The sequence below is a fragment of the Ambystoma mexicanum genome, chromosome 1q, assembly GCF_040938575.1.
Source record: "Ambystoma mexicanum isolate Mex_15411 chromosome 1q, UKY_AmexF1_1, whole genome shotgun sequence".
Classification (NCBI taxonomy): Eukaryota; Metazoa; Chordata; class Amphibia; order Caudata; family Ambystomatidae; genus Ambystoma; species Ambystoma mexicanum.
Genome location: NC_090922.1, coordinates 809,671,340 through 809,692,661, shown reverse-complemented (window position 1 = coordinate 809,692,661; position 21,322 = coordinate 809,671,340). Strand labels below are relative to the sequence as shown.

Here is a 21,322-nt window from a genome sequence, read left to right as displayed (position 1 = left end):
CTGTTCCTGCCGTAGACTTTTGTTTCCAGCAGTTTGGATTGAACGTGTTGAGCGTCTGAAGCATCACGTAAGAGATGAACATTTTGGAACATTGCCAGAACGCTGCTGACAACTTTTATGGGATTCACATTGATATTTCAACAGATTTTCTTGCTTTTTGCCTTTGTTTAGGTCTTTTGCTTGTCACGATCTACGTGGCCTGCATGTTACAATACGTGTCTATATCATTGGAGCGCGAGTGCTCCTGCATCAAATACCGCATCAAGTACCCGCTTGTCCGCATAGCAGCGAGGTTGCGAGAGCACTATTGTTTCTATTTTCTTCCTTGAAGTACGTTGACAATTGAGCTTTCTTCATGTAAAGTGTCTCAACCATCATTTTGTTAATTTCTGAGATGAGTGCTCAAGGTTCATGTCATGTCCGGTGGGAAACCCACTCACACTGCTCATATGTCAATCAATCTTACCCCGGTAAATTCGGGGAAGACAGTTTGTAATCCAGTACCTCCACTGTTAAAAACTTCAAATGTAGAATTTCATCAAACAATTCACAGTTGGAAGCCGAAATTCGGCAATCACGACGTGTCGTCCATACTTGGAGGAAAATTGTCTCTACACCATAAATTAGCCACACGGAAAGCCTGTTCAGTAAGCGCCTTTCCAACATACGACGCTCTTTCTGATCAAACAATACTACATGTTGCTGACAAGGAGCCAATAACTCAATTGCAGCATAAAAAGGACACGACTACACAGTCTCCAGATAACAAGATTCAGCCTGCTTTAAATCTTTCCGAGACTAACTCATTGGCCTCTGAAATCTCTATTTATGCAAGTCAGTGCGAATCTCCCATCTCAATCCGCTATGATTTGCAAGTAGATCACGCTTACCATTCTTCCCGTGCGATCAGCGCTCTATTTCCTCATCATATGTACATCCTACGCCACGTCCAGAAACTCGACTTGAAATCCAGCACAATCTGACTTTAAATCCCACTATGATTGAGCTAACCCTCACGGCTATCAACACCTCGTTATTGGGTCTTTAAACTATTCAAGTCTTTAGAAGCAAACATTTCGACTCAATCAAATCAGTTGGACCGACTCGATTTTTGGACTAGCCGCTTTACGTGATGACTTACCGTGTGTAGGAAAGTCATCGATTTATCACTCTGAAGCTGCTTCTGGCGTTGGTGATATACAAAAATCTACAATACCAGACTCTTCTCCTCTTCTGGTTGTAGACACTCCAAATCCAATAAATGCAGACACCTGTACCCTGTCCCTACAATTCCACATAATATTTGACCCCTTGAAGACTCGTTCCTACTGGTTACTGAAAATGAAAAAAACACATCGTGGTCCAGTTTGGATCATGCTGAAAATGACATTGAGGCCCGCCCAATGTCTATACCATCAGTCAACAATTTGGCAACTAAATCAAGACAGACGGAACATCACGTACTTGCCAAGAGGGCCAAGGGTCCTTCAGTACAACAGAAAAAAATGAAAAACCTGACCAAAGTGAAACAACCAAGAAATGGCTTGGTCAACTTTTTTCGTGCTCCGACAGCTCCAGTAAATACACCTTCACAACCCTCATTGTCTGCTCCCTCTGTATCTGTTATCAATCCATGTGGTCTCCCTTTAACACAAGCAACTATTTCCTTACCCTCTATGCCTTCCAACACTACTCCCACTGTACCCTCAATATAAACCATAGTTGGTCCATCTGGTCTGGACTATGCTTCGCGAAGTGCTCTGGTCGAAGTAATAGAAAAATCTAGACCTACAGTCCTAAAAGTAATTGATGGTACAAATGCCGAACCTATTTCACACCCCGAGGTTGTCAGGAATCAGTCCTTGCTTTTATCTGATCAAGATGTGACCTTTTCAATGGAAACCATTAAGCAAGCAATAGATGCATACTTAGATAAGAGTTTGCCTATAATTACACCAAATATACCATCTCAAATATCTCAATTTAGTTCTAATTGTTGAACAATATGAAACCCCTGCAGCCAGATGTTAATGCTGTACTGCATAAGGGAGAAAATAACTCATGTGTACATGACACTCTCCCTATTCTAGTAAATAAGAAACATGTTCATGATCATAAATCATACCAGACCGATTCCACATTGAATAAATGTCACACCTTGATCCTAAAATGTCGTGGTGGGCCTTTTGGAATCTACGACCTGAATCGTAGTAGTGTGTTGAACATCTTTGGGGAAGTGACTCAATTGGAAGATATTGAATGAGGAGACCTAAAACAAGTGGAAATCGTTTCCTCTGACACCGATTTGTCCATAGTCAGATTATGGATTCCATCTGGTGTGGTTTTAAACACCATCTGGAAATCCAAAATTACATTATTTGAAGTGGGCTTCTTACTTGTGCAAGACCCTATGCGCGAGCAAACCAAACAGGCCGATACAATCCTCCATCAAGCAATGGACTTGCTAACAAATTCTTCTTACCCAAGGAACCCATGATCACCGCATGAGAAACTTAATCTTTTTCTCATTAGTGAGTTGGAATACTTGCGGCAACTCGCATCTCGCAACCTCTTTAACAAAACTCAATGAGATCCATGACATTTTTATATTTCAAGAGACCTGACTTATTACTAAACCAGTGTGGGATAACTACCAAATTTCATTGATCCCAGCCAAGAAATCTACACAAGGCCGTCCATCTTAGGGCCTGCTAGTTGCAGTTAGAATTAATACTGGCTTCTTGGTCTCTGCTTGGGCCTCCTTTGGTACTTTTCTTCAACTGGTCAAAACGACATGGCACCAGTCTGTGATTGCAGTGCTAAATATTTATCGTAATCCTTTAGGTATGACCGATAAAACCTTTTTATTACGAATTGACTAAATTACTAGACATGATTCAAGCGACATCGCACTTTGCACTTACCATAATCGCAGGCGATTGACTAAATTAACTTTAAGTAAGGTAAAAATTCTGTAGCAGCTGAGAGATGGGACTCTTTCATGACTGATCGTAACTTTTGCACAGTTAATGGGTCAGTTGCAGGAGATACTCCTGCCAAAGCAACACGGCACATAAATCTTTCCTCAAGTATCATCGATTACATCTATGTTGATACCAGGTTATTTCAATCGCTCTCTTCCTTTGAAATCATTGAACAAGAAGTGAGTGATCACAATCTTTTAACTTTTAAATGGAGGTGGTGGGCAGACCACACCCAGGCCATGAAGCAATGGTCGAAACAGAGGTTAACCATGAAATGTGCAAAAACTCTGTTTCGTTGGTCGGTCCCAAAGCTCACAGCTCGGACAAAGCCATAGACATACATTTTTCTGAACAAATCCTTGAGCAATATACACATATCTTAGACAAATATAAGGAAACAATCACTATAGCAGGACCTCGGGCCTTCTCCCACACTGATACCTTTTATGCTTTGGTGAAAGAGACGTTGTGAATATCGTCGCAAAAGGAAATCTATCTGTAATTCCACATCTGTAAATAAACTGACCGCTCTTAGATCAGCCAAATGTAGATACTTGAATTGGATATGAGGTCGAAGGGCCCGATTATTCCAACAAGATGGCGAAGTGATGCTTCGCACCATGAGTACCAAAAACTCCTCTCAAATCTGGACCCTATTAAACAATCACTTGCGTGATATTCAACCCATGGCCCAGATTTCTGGTGTTCAAGAACATCAATGGGTCCAGTACTAGACCAGCCTATATACTGATGGAACTTTTCAGAAAACAACTTATATCATCAAATGTTCTGCTCCATGGGAAGTTGAGTGCTCTGTCCCTTTGTTGGAAGAACTAATCAAGAAATCCAGCTCTTCTCGAGCTGCAGGACCTGATGGCCTCAATAATTTCATGTTTAAATCAAATCCAGCATGGTGGCCGCAGATCCTGTACAAACGTTTCCAACAAATCTTAGTGACTAAACAATTACCAACCTCTTGGACCACCTCCGTTATTGTCCCTATCTTTAAAAAAAGTGACAGGTCATCTCCTCAGAATTATCGCCCAATCGCGATACTAGATGCCCCAGGTAAATTATTCTCCAGCTTAATACTACGAGACTTTAACACCTGGACCTTATCTAAAAATTCCTGAGATCCCAATCAATCAGGTTTTGTTGCTGGGATGGCACAGTAATTGATCTAATGTGACTAAATAAACTAAATGCACAATGCCATACTACCAAGCAGGCAATATATTTTGCTTTTGTTGATTTTGAATTGTGCTTTTGATTCTGTTTCTCGTATCTTATTGATGACTAAATTGCAAAGAGAGAACTGTCCTGATACTTTGTGTGATATAATTCATGCTTTTCATTCCAAAACATCCATTCAAATGCGACTAACCTTAGAAGGCCTCTTATCCATTCCCATTCCAACCTATCGAGGCCTTAAAGAAGGTTGTCTTCTTGCTTCATCTATTTTTAATTATTTTCTGCATGATTCTAAAATGGTTTTTCATGATATATGTTCAGATTCAGCCAAACTTAATAACCAGCCAATCAAGGCACTTTTTATGCAGATGATCTTGTGTTAATCCCCAAAACCCAACTTGGTCTTCAGAAACTGTTATCCGCCTTTGAAATTTACATCAAACAAAATGAATTTAAGGTTAACACAGACAAAACACAAATGGTTGTCTACGCACCAGTCAGAAACCTCAAATTACTTTTTCTATTAATAAAGTCAAATTGCCAATAGCCGTGCAATATAAATACCTAGGCATGGTTTTTGAAGGTACTACCGCAGCCAAAGGTCAGATGTAGAGTGTTGATAACAAATTGGCCACTGTCATCTCTCAGACCAAGATTATTTTGCGACGATATGGTAAATTTTCTCTTATCCCAGCAGTCTTATTTTGGAAACAAAAACCCATACCATGTTTGCTTTATGGCCTTGAAACTGACGTCCATTTACTGCGGTCCCGACTAGATAAACGTGAAGCCAAATTCTGGAAACAGATTTAGTGTCTTCCACAGTCTACTCCCATCTCTTGGCTGCGATACGAACTGGAACTGACTTCCTTGTATGCCCTTTATCAATGGTGATTGTGTAATCTTTTCAGGAAATGTCTTATCTCAACTCCACATAATGTAATGTTGAAAGTCTTGCCTTCATACTTGTTTTCATAATCACATCAATTTGTTCAGAATTGGACTTTAGGAGTCATTCATATACTTGCATGTACTGAAGTGTCTATCGAAATGTTAATATCGAATCCTACTAAAGCTAAAACAATGATCTACCAGTGTGATTGGATCAGGAACACAGAAACCTGGCTAATGTACCAACATTCGGCAAAATTAAGATTGGCCCCCAAGAAAATGCATGTTATGGCAAGCTATTTACAGAAAGCTCCATCTCCAAGCCATTGTTTAGCCATGCTACGCTTCTGCCTCAACTTGTGGCCCACACAAGATCTATGGGCCGTCCGCAAAATTATACCAGCGGAAGAAAACTTTGGTAGGTTTTGTCTCGATCGAACATGCAAAGAGACAGTGGAACATCTAGTCTCACTTTGCCCAGCACTTTTAGCCCTTCGAAGAACTAATTTCTCCACACATTGTAACACCTTTGGGCTATTAGGGGATTATGATCGTTGGTCTCTACTTTTATCTTCATCGTCAACCTCTATTCCGATTGCCCTCATTGGATTTTTGAATGCCTTAGAACTGGATAAGAACGTTGAATAAATCCAAATATGATTGTAGCATACTAGTGACCAATTTAACAATCAAATACTATATGCATTATTGTAAAGTCTATAGCAAGCGTGAATTCCTTTTATCCTTTCTTTTGGTTGTCACAAATGTTAAATGTGTCTTATGTATTTTTTATGTGTTTTTTGTCAAATGATTTAAATTAAATATATTGAAAAGTTGATTTATTTCAGCTGAATCAATAAGAAAAAAAAGCAATCAGTAGATTGGGAGTCAGTTGGGAGCAACTCATGTTTTAGGTTGAGATTGCTCCTCCGAAGGTTGAGTCAGAATGCTGATTTCCAATGGCCGGAATTTTAATTGAATATCACCAGCAAAACATGCAAAGTAATGATTGATCATTGGTACATCACGTAATGTCCACAAGAAGTGACAGATAACACTGAAAATGTTTCATCATTACTTTTAGATCCTCTCACAAAATTCACACCCTCGAAACTATTTTAATCGAACATAATGTTCCCTCTTTCCCTAATATATTCAGAACATTGCGTAATATCACAGATTGAAATAACTGTAGCATCTTCGAAATTCTGTGTGCCTGACCCTGACTTCACTATTCCTAGTTTGGAGGACTTATCCACCACCATAGAATCACAAACCACTGTACTGCAGGACGAATGGCTATTACGGGAGCCAAATTACCTTGTATTTGACAGCTACCTGGTACAGATTATACAAATCATTAAATGTGACCATAGGATAAGTAGGAAGATTTGTGGGGAGTCGTCGGTGAAGTTAACTCGATTTAGTGAAAGGCACCAATCTGAAGATAAAAGGTAGCTGTGTACACCAACACAACACATGTTCATGGAAAAGTTCCTGCTGGAAATATACTTTGTTCTTCTGCTCTTTTGTTCAGTGGATCAACATTCAGTAATATTTCAATTTTCTGTAAATTTGTATGACCTTGAGTTCCTTGCGAAAACTGCTTACTACAAATATCCAAGAAAGTACTTGTTCCCCGCTATTAATCGGGACTGAAATCTCCAACAGATATCCATAGTCCATGCTCTGGCAGGGAAAAGGGTCAAGCTTGCTGGTGATGGTCAGTGCGACAGTTCTGGATTTTTGGCCAAATGCTGCACTTATCACTTCCTGGACATGGACACCCAAATAATAGTGTGTTCTGTCGTGGCGCAAGTGTCTGACTGTTCATTCTTTGTTGCCATGGAGAAATATGGTTTCAATAAATCCATTGAACTTCTGCAATCAAGGGTAATGCAAAAAGAACTGAGAGCCACTGAAGGGCACGTCGGAATAGCAAAGGCCATGCAACAGAAGTTACTGCACATTAAACATCAGTTTAATGTATGGCACTTTGCAAAATCAATATCCAAACAAATAACAGCTGCTTGTGTAAAAAAAAAAAAAAAAAAGGGTTCAGAAGACATTTTTTAAAATGGTCAGTTTATTGGCAACCATTTTTGGTGGAGTTCAAAAGCTTGTGAGGGGTCCGGATATATTCTTGGTGAAAAGTGGCATTCCGTGCTCCACCATTTCTCAAACGTGCCCTCATGGGAGGAAAACCAGCATTTTCACGTGTGTACATGGACCTTTCAGTGATGAACACAAACCTAAGAAAAAGTGGTTGGTGCAAGGCTCCCCTCCTCTCAGAGCCCTAAAAACAATGTGTGTGACAAATTGCTTACCAGAGATTTGAAGGGCATGCAACATTTTGCCACACTAGTGATTTTTAGGTTTTTCAGAATATGTGCCTAAAGTACAGGCCTAAAAGGCTACATTTCATTATAGATGGAGGCCAGAGCCAAGGCTGGCTGTACTTGGACACAATGAGAACATTGGTAGGGGACACACATAAACTGCAGGCACTTTTGGTATGCTTCGTTACACCATGGCTTTTGCAAAAACAACCAAACAGTGGGTGGCAAGGCTATTACAGTGGATGGAATTGGACTTTGTGAAAGATCTGACGTTGACTGTGCTGGCCATGCAAACACACGGATTGGCACCCGAATATGTTTCCAGGGCCCAGTATATGCCACGGAACATTGCTAATGTGATTCGTCTTCCAAAACTTAAACTTGTTGAACAGTTGACTTCAAAATTCAAATGAGGTATTGTGGTGGTTACAATTTCACCCAAAGCAAGTTTCAACCATGAACTTTATGTTGAGAAACTGTATTGATATATAAAATATATATTCGTACAAAAGTCACACTCTAGTTTTGAATTATTTTTTATATGAGATCTATTTACAATTTTTTATTAAATGTTAGTCGATGTTTATTACTGTATGTGTTTTATGACCTTTTCATTATTTATTTTCCTCAATAGTATCAATTGATATTATAACAATATATGAGAATGTCCACATTTTATGTCTGTGCCTTTTTGGAAAAACCATTGAAAAGTATTTTTATTATTCCAATTATATATACATATGGTTAGTTTATTTTCTTCTCATTTGTATTCAGTCATTTTAAATTTTTGAACTATAGAAAAAGCACAAGCACATAATTGGAAAGGACAGCACAGCGTCATTATAGTCAGAAAGGTGACTTAACTACACTTCACTACATTTAAATATATATGCATAAATAATTTCAGTTTAAAGTACATACACAAGCGTTAACTTATAATGGTTTTACATGAGGGAGTTTACAATATTGTTGAAGATGGTGATTCTGCAGTAGGCATAAGATGGAAAATCTTACCTCCCTAACAACTATATTCAATATGACGCCATACGCTATGATAACATTAGGATTTATCTTACAAATATGACATGGACTGACAGGAAAAGAAGAATTTGTTGTATGGTGGATAGTAATTGTGCATGATGGTCTGTCCTTGCACAAAGCAGAGCAAATACTCTGACAATATATGGATTTTATTATGCAACAAAGAGGCACTTTATTGTAAAAGTATGAAGCCGATTACTTTTCTGTGGCATTACCAAAGCATGGAGGCATTGATTTGGTACAGACTGACTGGTCCACAATTCTGCCAATTTACTTTTCTGTGGCAAAAAAGTTTTATTTTGATATATAGTCCTCTCAATTCATGTGTGTGTGTCTCTATATATCCTCCCACCTGCTTTTCTCCATCAATATACATACATCTGTTAATCTCACTGTATCCATCCCTCTATACAGGTCTTTGTCGATCACTGCTTGCTTGTCCCTCGCGATATATATATAAAAACCTTTAGTTGCAGGGACGTTAAGGTGAGAACATAATGCAACAAACCCCTGGAAATTCAGCTAAAGCCATCTTAACTTCATGCCCCCAGTTGTGCAGCCTATAACCACAATTATGACCACACTGATGAAATCACTAATTACATGTTGTATGGGAACACTGATGACATTACAAATCACATTGCTGATGCCATCATGTTGACAACACTAATTACATTCTATGCAACTGATTACATTAATAATGGAAGTAGACATAACATAATTTATAAGTTAGCTCATGAAAACTTTGATTTTCTTGATAACAATTTAGGCCGTGGACTTGGCCATGATATGTTATGATATGGCATTTATAACGCGCCTGTACACAAGTGTTTCTAGGCAAGAGGCCATGACAAAGGCTGGGGTGAGTGGCCAGTACCAAAGGCCATAGCTAGTGTTCCTGTGCGTGCTTAAAAGCGATGCCTACTAGCCCATCACTGTTTTAAAATATACAGTGGCCAACGTTGAAAGCTGCAGTTAGTGGCCATGGTTGGAGGCCATAGCTAGTGCCAATTATGTGTTAGAATATACCGTCAGCATTGCCCAAAACCACGGCCACTCGCTAGTATTGTGTTGAAGACGATGGCTAGTGGCTCGTTAGTATTGTATAATACACAGCGGGCACGGCCGAAGGCCATTGCTTATTGCATTTTATTAATACAGTGAACATGGCCAAAAGATGTACAAACTGCTCAAGGTCAAAGGCCATGGCTAGTGAGGCCCATATATATGTTAAACTATATAGTAGGCACAGCCAAATGTTGGGACAACAGGCCAGTATTGTGCTAAAGTCCATTGATGGTGCCGGATCAGTGTATTTAATATACAGTGCACATGATTGAAAGCTGTATCCACTGGTGAAGGCCGAAATCTATGGTTAGTGGCCTATTCATGTTTTAAAATATACAGTGCACATGGGTGAAGACTGTGGCCAGTGTCAATGACTGAAAGCCATAACTATTACCCATGAATGTGTTAAAATATATTTGGCCATGCCCACTGACCATGGATGAAGGCCATGCTTAACACTGGTTACTGTTCTAATGTAATTAGTGATGTCATCAATGATGTGATCATTGTGGTCATAAACTGCGCAAAAGGGGGTGCAAAGTTAAGGTGTCTTTAGCTGAATTTCCAGGTTTTTATTGCATTAAGTTCTCACCTTCAAATCCCTGCAACTAAAGTTGTGTTCCTTACATTTCAAGGGTTTTGTTATTAAATACATAATTAACATTAATAATACAGACAATTCAGCTAATCAAAACACTGTATTATGTCTAGAAAGTAAAATAAAAAGCAATTGGACAACCACATTCCCCCCAAATAAACTTGTTACTTAAAATGAGTTTGCATATGTACTTAACTTTTTAATGTATTCACATGTATATGTACTGTTCATGCAGTTATTAAAGTTTTACAGTAACTGTCAATATATTTTAAAATAAATATTTGCAAGACTACTGCCCGTATTTTTTATGTATAGCTGCGTCTACCAAGGATACATGCGCAGCAATGACTGGGGGCAGAGGGTAGGTAACCCATGTGTGTGCGAAATGAGCCTATAGAACATCTGCATCCTTTGACGCGGCTACGCATCTTCATGCCTAATATGCCAGCCAATGGTTTCACACGCTGTGGTTCCGCGGCTACACGTGCCAACAAACGATCCAATCACACAATGCGAAGTATGGACGAGAGTACGCCCATGCCGTTTGACATAACCCACGTGTATGAATAAGCCAATGGGATTCAGAACCCCTTTAACGTGGCTACGCCTCTTCCCGCAAAATGTGCCAGCCAATCATGGAAAGCGCTCTGGCTCCGTGCCTGCACGTGACTTTTATACGCGCCAATGAAGCATCCAATCACATGTTGCGCTGCATCGACGCGGCTACACCCACGCCGTTTGACGACATCCGTGCATACAAGACTGTCCAATCAGACGGCGCAGCAGTTTGTAGCTGCGAATAATCACCACACCCACAAAAACATAACGTTACATTAATCATCGCTTTCTGTACTTGCTAGTGAAAGGGTTTCTGAGGAACTGTAAGCACTTTTGGCACTTTGCCCCTTAATCTCTTCATCCTTTTTACCCAGTTTCCCAAAATCCAATTTTCCTTTGTCTTCTGATTTTGTTTATTTTTAGTTTTTTACTTTTTAAAAAAATGTTTTCATTTTTGCAGCATTGTCTTTTGCGTTTTTGTCATTTTAATTATTTTCCTCCCCAGTTGGATATTCCAACATGTCTGACCATGACAGTAGGAGCAGTGAGGATAGCATCATCATTTTGGTCGACAATCCTGCACCACCAAGGAAGAAGCACACAGGAATGAAAAAAAACTACAGATAGTTGGTGCTTCTTTAAAGTGAAGGAACACCGCTCCAGGAAAGAACCACAGGTACTGTGCACCTTCTGCAATAAGACTCTATGCCGTGGGCCTTCCAATATTCCATCTCAAAGTTTAGGAACATTGATAATGATCAACCATCTGGTGAGAGTCCACTGGAATGATGTTGATGATGAATATCTTAAAGCCCATGAACATCACAAAAGAAAAATGCATGGGACCCGTTCCTTGTTTAGACGACCATCACACCACCTGCAGAACCTCCATCCACCAGTACATCAACAACGCCAAGTGGAAATTAAGCCTCTACATCAGCAGTAGTATCCACTACACTGACTCGTCTGTTACCGACACCCAATCTAACCATGATGAAAGTCATGTGTACAAAATGCAGCGACTGGGTAGTCAAAGGAAGATGCCACAATTGAGCAATGGCTGAAGTTAATTGCTGAACTTCAGATTAACTGTCATGCCTAATATGTCTTTTTTTAAGTGACAATTTGTTCCGACTTTTTTTCTAACAAAAAATAAATGTTGGATTTTATTTGAATTCCCTTTGCCTTTTTGTTATGTTTCATCCTTCTATATTTTCCTCCCATATTCCATCTGCCTCTTTCCATCCCCCAAAATGGCCCTTTTAAGGGCCACCTTTTATGTTCCAAAAATAGATAAAATTTAACAGACTGCAAAAATATATTACAATATCTATTGTAATTTTATTTTATGCAGTTTTAGTACTCACAATTGTCAATTGTTGCCTGTAGCTGCAGTTATCAGAGGCGCGATTTAAAAGCTCTCCAGTCAATGGTCAACTTACCCACGCAAAAAAATCCTGCTATTCATTGGCTAATACCGTAACCGCGGCTAGAAATGTTGTTAAAAAAATAAACCATTCTTTGTATGTGCATATATACATTACACATATATTTATCCAAAGTCTTACCAAATAACTTTATATGTCCTTGCCTCTTTCTTTCATATATGAACTCTGAAAGAAAATGTAAATGTACTTAATATTAATGGTAAAGGCCAATTCTAGCACTATCACTGCTGCAGTGGTACTATGGTGTTCATCATTACAAAATAAATACAACATTATTTGTGTTTTTTCTCGTAATGATACTAAAAGAATACTGATTGTATTTCAAGTACACAACCGTTACCAAGTTGTGTTCATCAATCATACCATAGAAGAAAAACTTCTCAATGGAGAAAAAACCCATCTGTTCTGTTATTTTAAATACTTAACATTTAAGTCATTACAAACTAGTTTTTACATCTGAAAACTCGAAAAAGAATTGCCTACAACATCCATAGTTCGTACACCAATAAATGCATTGCACTACAATGCACAGATGTTACAATACTATACAAAGATTACTTTATGCTACATGATGACTAATGTAGAGATTACTTCACCAAGTAACCAGGACATCTAACATAACTATGGCTTCAGTTTTACAAAGAAATAAATGAAGGCATGCCAACACTGTAACATTATTTTGAGCATACTTATTATAAAATCTGTGTGCGTCCTTTGGTTGGCTACCTACACACATAAGAAGTAAAACTACAAATTATTATATAAACCTCTGTTAGCACTGATACTGCTACACAGTGTGGAATACCTTTTCTTGCCATAACATATGTATTCTAAATTATAGAAATTATATGTATATTGCCATTTCATAACTTCTTTCATAATTTGGTGTCATTTTTCTGGCCACCTGCACACCTTAGAAACTAATCACATTCTTAAACCTACCATACAAAATGAAAGAATATGCACAGTTTAATGACTGAATAGATTGTCTGACTTTTCCAAAAACTCCACACTGCACATAAAACATATGTAAACTTTCCAGGGCATCCCCTGGCATTGTAAATGAGCCTATTCAGGGACGCACATCTGTCCACTTCATTGACCCAATGGCTGAGGCTCAGCCTGTCTACAGAACCCCACGTTGCGGCCGTGAGCCTCTTCCCCAGTTCAACTGCCAGGAATGTCTTTTCATGTTTAGTGAAGTCCACTTCCCCCCACATTTCCAGTAGCATTAGCACTCCAGAGACTTTACGGATGCATCTCTGCCAAAAGTCCTAAATTACATCGCAACTCCACACCATGTGGAAGAAAGTACCCTCTATTCTCCCACATCTCAAGCAGTCTCCGCTGTCTGCTACCCCCCACTGTGCCATCGCTGCGCGGGAGTAGTAAGCTTGGTGCAGTATTTTATATTTAATTAAACGGAGCTTGGATCTATTCCTATATCTCGTGGGAACATTAGTGCTGCTACCCACTCCTCCGACTCCAACGGGCCCAGCTCCCTCTCCCATCTTTCTCCGAGTCAGGACAGCTCCTGGAACCCAAAAGCAGGTAGTACCTGGTACAGTGTGTAACCTTCGTTGAAATTCTCGTATGGAGAATATTGGCCTCTAAGGGGGAGCATTTTGGGGTCACTTCCATCACAGGGAATTGCTAGCAAATAGCGTGTGTTAGTTGTAGGTGTCTATAGTAGTTGTTGGTAGGCAACTCAAACTTTTACTGCATAGCCCCAAATGTCAAGACGCCCATCCTGTACCACATCCACAAGGGTGTGAATCCCATGTTCCTCTCAGCTCGCAAAGTGACCCATTTGCAGGACTTCGGGGCAATGCCTATTATTCAAGAGGGGTTGGTCCAGTGTTGGTGTCTCTCCCCAGTCAATGTGGTGATGAGCCTCCGTCCAGGTTTGATGGATGTACTGCATCATCCTAGACATTTCCACAATCCCCCTATCATCTCTATCTAGTACTTGCAAGGGTGTGCTTGATCCCATATTTCTAGTCGCTCGCCCTATATGTGGGAGCCCTGGGTCACTGTGAAGCCATTTGTTCACCACTCCCAGTTGTTTTGCCCAGTAGTAAGTGCGGAGACAAGGTAGACCAATTCCCCCTTCCCAGACCGAGTGCTGCCGGGTCTTGAGGGCTATGCAGGGTTGTTCCCCCCCCACCCATAGGAGCCCCCCAAGGAAGCTATCCATTGAAGTGAAGATCGTTTTGGGAATGGGAAGTGGGGCATTCTGGAGGACATGTAGGCATCTCGGTAGTGTCAACATTTTGAAGAGGGCCGCCTTACCCATTAATGTTAGTGGGTGGGATTGCCAGCGGACCACGTCAGTTGCAAATCTGTCTATCACTGGTTGTAGGTTGAGATGTAGGAAGTCATCCAATTTGGGGCTTATACGAATGCCTAGATATTCAAAGCTTTGGACAGAGACAGAGACAGACACAGACCTGAAGAGGAAAGAGGACTGGTTTCTGTTTGTTCACACTAAGTCAACGAAACCTCTGGTATTCCGTAAGGATGCGTGACACCACTGGACAGGAGGTCTCAGGGTTGCTCATATAGTTAAGTAGGTTGTCTGCATAGCGTGAGACCCTGTCCTCCCACCTTTCCCCCACGGCCACACAAATCTCGTCCATTCTCCGGTCATCCTGAGTTTGATTGCTAGCGACTCAATGGCAAGTGTAAATAGCAGGGGGGATGAGGGGCAACCTTGCCTGCTTCTCCGCCCCAGTGTAAAAGCCGTGGAGGACACCCAGTTTACCTGTATCACCACCTCCAGATATTCGTACAGTAGCCTGACTCATGACATGAAGCTTTCCCCGAATCCCATACGGTCCATTATGTCCCATAGGGAATCCCACTGAATCAAAAGCTTTCTCAAAATCTATGGCTAAGAGTGCTAGTGGGTCTGATATCGTTGAGGCATGGTCAGTGGCAGGTTTTACCCTGTGCAAATTCATCCGGGTGGATCTAGATGGCATGAATCCGCATAGGTCTGGGTGTACGAGGGAATGTATAACTTCTAGCAATCTATTAGCTAAAACCCTCGTCAGGACCTTGGTCTCCCAATCAATTAGCGATATTGGCCTGTAGGAGGCACAGAGTTCTGGTGGTTTCCGAGGTTTAGGGATCAACACGATACATGCCTTCGTGAGGTCTGGAGGGAACTGCCCATTCTTCTGGCTATGTAAGAACATGCGGTGCATGTGACCTATCGCAGGTTCGCCCATAGGTTTCCAGGTTTCCACCGGTAAGCAGTTCGGTATCAGTGTTTTGCCGGATTGAAGCTCGGACAGTGCAGCCGCAACCTCCTCCTCAGTGATCTCGGCTTCCAGTTCATGCGTCTGCTGTTCCGATAGTCGGGGGGATCGTGATTGAGCCGAGGAAGTGGGAGTCCCCTGCCTCGATTACTGTTACCTGGGGACAGGTCTTTGTAAATAGTAGCGAATGCCCCTGCAATCTGTGTTCCCCGTTAGCAACTCTCTCCAGGTCTCCTGTATAACCTGTACATGCCCCTTGCTCCTGTCTCTCCTTTACAACCATGCCAGGGTTTTCCCGGTTTTGTCTCCTGTTTTGTGTGTCTGGCTGCGTGCTGTCCAGTAAGCTGCCCTCGCGTTATCTAGAGCCACATTTCTTAGAACCTTCTGCGCAGTGACCAGGGCCTCATGTATAGTCTGAGACCCTGATTGAAGGAACTGTTCTTCTTTCCTAGACACCCGTTCCTCTGCCTCTTCTATTTCCCGGGTATGTTGTCGACGGTGAGCTGACACCAGGGAAAGCACTTCCCCCTCGAAGTACCGCTTGCAACCTTCCCATATCTTGATCGGGTTGTCGACTGAGCCCTCATTTGGGGAAAATATTTCAACTTTTTATTGGAAAGACCCTCCATTACCTCAGGCATGCCGAGGTAGTATGCGTTAAGGTGCCAGTTGGTGTTGGGTTTGGTTCGCCAATTTTTTTTGCGATATAAGCATGGGGGAGTGGTCCGAGATGCCCCTGGCAAGGAACGTTCCAGACCGTAGGGACATGTGTGCGTTAGAAAAAAACGAGAACCCAGATTCTGTTGCGTGTAGTGCCCTCCATGCGTCCACCAGCCCCAGTGCTGTTGCGAAGGAGTGCAATTTAGTCGGAAGGTCAGGATTTTTATTGCCCTAATGGGATCTGTCTTTACCCTCCCCCATAACCTGATTAAAGTCCGCACCCCACACTCACAAATCTGCTTGCTTGTTAAGCATTGCCGCTTGGAGGTCGCTCAGGAGCTCGAGCGTGAGTGGTGGGGGTGCATATACCACCACAATACCCCAGCTGTTGTCCCACATTTCCCCGGTCACCACATTTCCCCAGTCACCACTACGAATAGTCCTCTTGGATCTTCCTGGTCCTCCCTCAGTTGAATTGGGACCTTCTTGTGTATTCGAACCATAGTCCCCCTTCCCCCTCTAGAGAATCCCACGTGATAAGCCAGTGCGTAATTGTTTCTCTTAAAAGACCTGCATTCCGTGCCAACCAGGTGTGTCTCCGTTAGGAGGGCAATGTCCGATGAGTGTCTGTTGAGGAACTGGAGTACCAGTCTATGTTTAATGCTGGAACCCAGTCTGTGGACATTCCTTGTCTACAGGGATATTTGGCCGTCATGTGCCATTGGGTTCCGGAGATGTCTCGGTAGCATGGGGTTGGTCCATTGTTCCCCTGTTGGCCCCTCCCCGGGAGTGCCCCGTGTGTCGAGTGGGTCAGTGTCCATCTCTCAGATCCCTGGGTTCTTGGACTGCCCACCCCCCACTGCCATCTGGCGTATTGTATGCCTGTACCCCTCACCCTGCCCCTCTGATAAGCTATGCGACCAACCGAACAGGACTGTGAAAGAAAATACCAAAGACCCCCCCCCCCACTCTGTATCTTCTCCCCAACCAAGAGCGCAAGATGATCAATGCATAGAAATTGGAATCTTATACCCGTGGCTAAAGCACAATCGCTATAGCAGCGACTGCACCCGCCAAAATACACAACTTCCCATTTTCTTACTCATACCCGTGGCTCTAACCTATCCTACGGGGTACTGGCAGCTATAATACACCTGACAGGACACAACATTCCATTGGTTACCACCGTAACCGCAGCTATTTAAAAAAAAAATCACGGTATTTTCCTTTTCCAATATACTTAAGTTCTCTGGGTGGCTCTTAAAAGAACCTTTGGGTTCTTTTACCAACATGTCTCCAAAAAATATATTTTCAATCGGAGAAATACTCTTCACCTCTATGATGATTCAAAACATTTTGAAAAACTTGTCTCTGCTCTTTCTTTAGATGATTAATTTTCTTTTCCCAAAGAGAAGAAAACCTGTGCGCTCTGTCAAATATTTCTCCACAATCGCAGCATATACCTCTCATTTCAAACACTCCATCTAAAATATTATAAAACCAAAAAACCTTGTAATAGTAATTTGGCACTTATATAGCGCTACGAACTCTCAGGTATCTGAGCGCTGCTTATTATTACCCACGGTGTGTGGTGCTCATTTATCGACCTTGGAAGGATGAAAGGCTGAGTTTGACCCCGCCGGGATTCGAACCTGCGTTAGCAGGCTCTGCACGGATGTCAAAGCGAGCGCTCTACTTGCTGTGCCACTTGACCGGCTTGTAACCCAATGCTTTGAGAACTCATCACCTATGATCTCAACATCACTATTCACCCCATTCTCAGAAAATGTTCCACAATCTTCTGAACAAAGATTCCTCTCCTTCTGAAAGTGGCTCCATGTTTCAAATATCAAATAATGAATATATATATATTCTCCTCATTAATCTTCCTCCATTCCAAATTCTAACTCTGAAGTCACAAGAAGTGATTCTCTGTACCACTACTAAAATGGAACAGTACATGGAATGGCTGAAGAACAATTACCCTACAGAGGAAGAGATTAAAAAAGAAGACGCTCAAAACAATGCTCCAGAAGAAAATACAACACAATCAGGATTTTGTAAGTACATTCTATATATTCATGTAAAATGAGAGTATATTTAAATGAACAAATAAGTCATCAAACACATATAATTTATGTACCTATTCTCAAACTATCACGTGTATAAAAGCAACACACATTTTGAAAGTGTATTATATCTTCAATTGTTAAACAATATTTCAAATATTTTCAAACCAATTAAGCGATTCAAGTCTCTACAAGATTCAAAAAGGAAGCACCACAACAAGGACCCACACATCTAATTAAGGGTTCCTTGACAGAATTAAAAGAACGATTAATGAATATTCAAAAAGACATGCAATCAATGAAAACTGACATTGAACATTTAAAACTAATCATGGACAGTAAAAATCCAGAAAATTTGGCTACAGAAGAAGATAAATCATGTGTCCTAACTAAAACAGAACGAAAACCCACAACCACATCCCCTCCCAAATAAACCTGTTTTCAACACTGTTTGAATATTTATTTACCCTTTTCAAGTATGTACACTTATATGCATTATTATTGATTAAAAAGTATTTCAAATGTTACCCTGTTTGCAAACACTACACTTGATACACATTTAAAAAATGTTCCAAATTAAAAAATGTTCTCAAAACGGCAATGTGATTGTCTTTCTTTCCATACATTTAATGCAAAATATTAATAACAAAACACACAGTAAAAAGGGAGTACGTGAAGAATGCACTTTTCACACATTACAGCTATAGCCACAGGTATGTGTCATCGAAATCGCGCCTACGATACCCTGCCCGCAGTCGTTGCTGTGGTTACCCGCGTCTCGAAATGCCAATGGCTCATTGGGCTGGATCGTAGCCATAGCTATACATCTATGTTTAAAAAAATATATAATATCCTATCTGAAAAAAAAAAACTAAATGAGATCAATGACGCACACTTTTCATAAACACAATTTAATATACATGTTTTCATGACCTTCATATTTTATATGCAGTGCATCACATGCACTATGTAAAAGATACAACAATAGTGCATACTACACTGTTGTTCTCTCTGCACATACTAATCATTGGGGAAAAAATCCAACCAGGATTTTAAAAAAACATACAACAATATAAAAAAACTACAAGAAAATACAACTACAAAAAACAAACCTATATAAAGCGGGTGAAAATAAACAAATAACATTATACTAGTTGCATGCAGGACAAAGAATGGGGGATGGTCAAGTAAACTTGGAGAACAGGAGAAAATGGGGTAAAATAAGTACTTGGAGAACAATAGAAAAACGGGTAGAGTAAGTAACCTTGGAGAAGAAGTCATTAAACAGATCAAGTTTATCAAACTTTTTTTCCTTTTTTTCAAAAAAAAAAAACCCTTTCCATTTTTTTACAGCATTGGCTTTTTTCACTTGTCTTTTTGAACGTTTTACTTTTTCCTCCCTACTAAGACATTCCAACATGTCTGGACATGAGCGCTCGAGTAGTGACAACATCATCGTTTGAGTCGACAATCCTTCACCACGAAGCAAGAAGTACACAAAAATCAAAAAAAGCTGACAGTTGGCGCTTCTTCAAAGTGAAAGAACACTGCTCCAGAAAAGAGCCACAGTAGGCACTGTGCACCTTCTGCAATAAAACTCTATGCCGTGGGCCTGCAGATATTCCATCTCAAAGCATGGGAACATCTATTATGATTAACCATCTAGTGCAAATCCATTGAAATGAGGTTGATGACTATCTTAAAGCACATGAACATCACAAAAGAAAAATGCATTGGGCCCATTCCTTGCATAGAAGGCGATCAGCACCACCTACATAATCTCCATCCACCAATGCATCAACAACTCCAACTGCAAATGAAGCCTCTACATCAGCAGTGGTATCCAGTACACAAACTCCTCTCTTACCGACACCCAATCTAACCATGATGAAAGTCATGTGTATAAAATGCTGCGACTGCATAGTTAAGGAAGATGGCACATTTAGCGAATGGCAGAATGTAAATCGCAGAACACCAGATTGCCTGTCATTTTTTTTTTTTAGTGGCACTTTATCCCCCCAGCTCCCTTTTTTTCTAAACTTCAACAGCAGTATCAAAACCAGGTTCGCATTCACCAGGTGCACTGCCTCATAACTCTTCCCAGATTGAGTGATGATGCCTTGAATGAGTAGCTAAGGGAGATGCCACAGTTAAGGAATGGGAGAGAATCCACACGATGTGAAAAATCATGATAAATACTGCAAAAAAAGATGTGCATACATCTCCTGCTTCCATCTGCAGCAGTACCACTATCTTTTGAAAATAGGTTGACCTTTCACGGGAGTTAACAGTACAACATCTAGTACAAATCCACTGGGATGATGACAACCTTGCAGCTACAAGAAAATACAAAATAAGCACAATACAAAAATGAACTTGCTTAATACCAGCAAATGAACTACCTAAAAAAAAAACACTCCAAAATCTACAAGTACTGTATACCTCGAAATACATTAAAAGTACAAGAACAGCAAATGAGGAAAATAATAATAAACACCATCTGATAGCAATGGTCACTACAACTAACACACACAACACTGCAAATAAACCTTCAAATGTGTAAATAAAGACTAACACTTACTTTCACATCAGCCACACTCCTGCCATGTGCACAGTCAGTTCAGGAATCAAAAGGATAAAACTGCAAAATATGTTGGCTTTTATACTTTCCAAAACAAGCACCAAAAAAGAGGACTATATACTAATAAAACTACTAAGATGACTGACATATTTTCAGCACAGCCTATCACTAAGCCCTACACAAATGCAAAAGTAACAACAACCAATAACGAACAGTGAAACTGACACAAACCCATTTTTACTCCACCTAGCATCTTTCATAGCCGCAGCTATTCGATGTGACTACAGACCTTGAATTGGCCTTCACATCAAATAAGTGAATAACTAAGTACATAATATAACACACACAAATAAAATGATGTACTATATCATCCACATGAACATTTGATTATTGCCTACCAGTACCACCTCCCCTCTTCATGGTCCTCCTCCACTCACCTAGTCTCTTAAAATCCCCCAAAACACACAATGTATATAAGATGCAAATGGAGAATGAGATCTGTGGGATCGGTCCCGTTGGTGCGCTAGTGACCACGCTGGATTAGAACCCAAACTATATGTTGATCTATGGACCCTGGCAGCAAGATCAAACCTCTCCCTCAAACTTCCCACAAAGTTTGTACTAGAAAGAT

The 21,322-nt window shown here is 40.6% G+C and overlaps 1 protein-coding gene across 3 annotated transcripts in view; it reads left to right on the top strand.

Annotated features, from left to right (window-relative positions):
- Positions 1-21,322, top strand: part of NPL (N-acetylneuraminate pyruvate lyase) — a 643,702-nt gene that overhangs the window by 187,896 nt on the left and 434,484 nt on the right. The window lies entirely within an intron of this gene.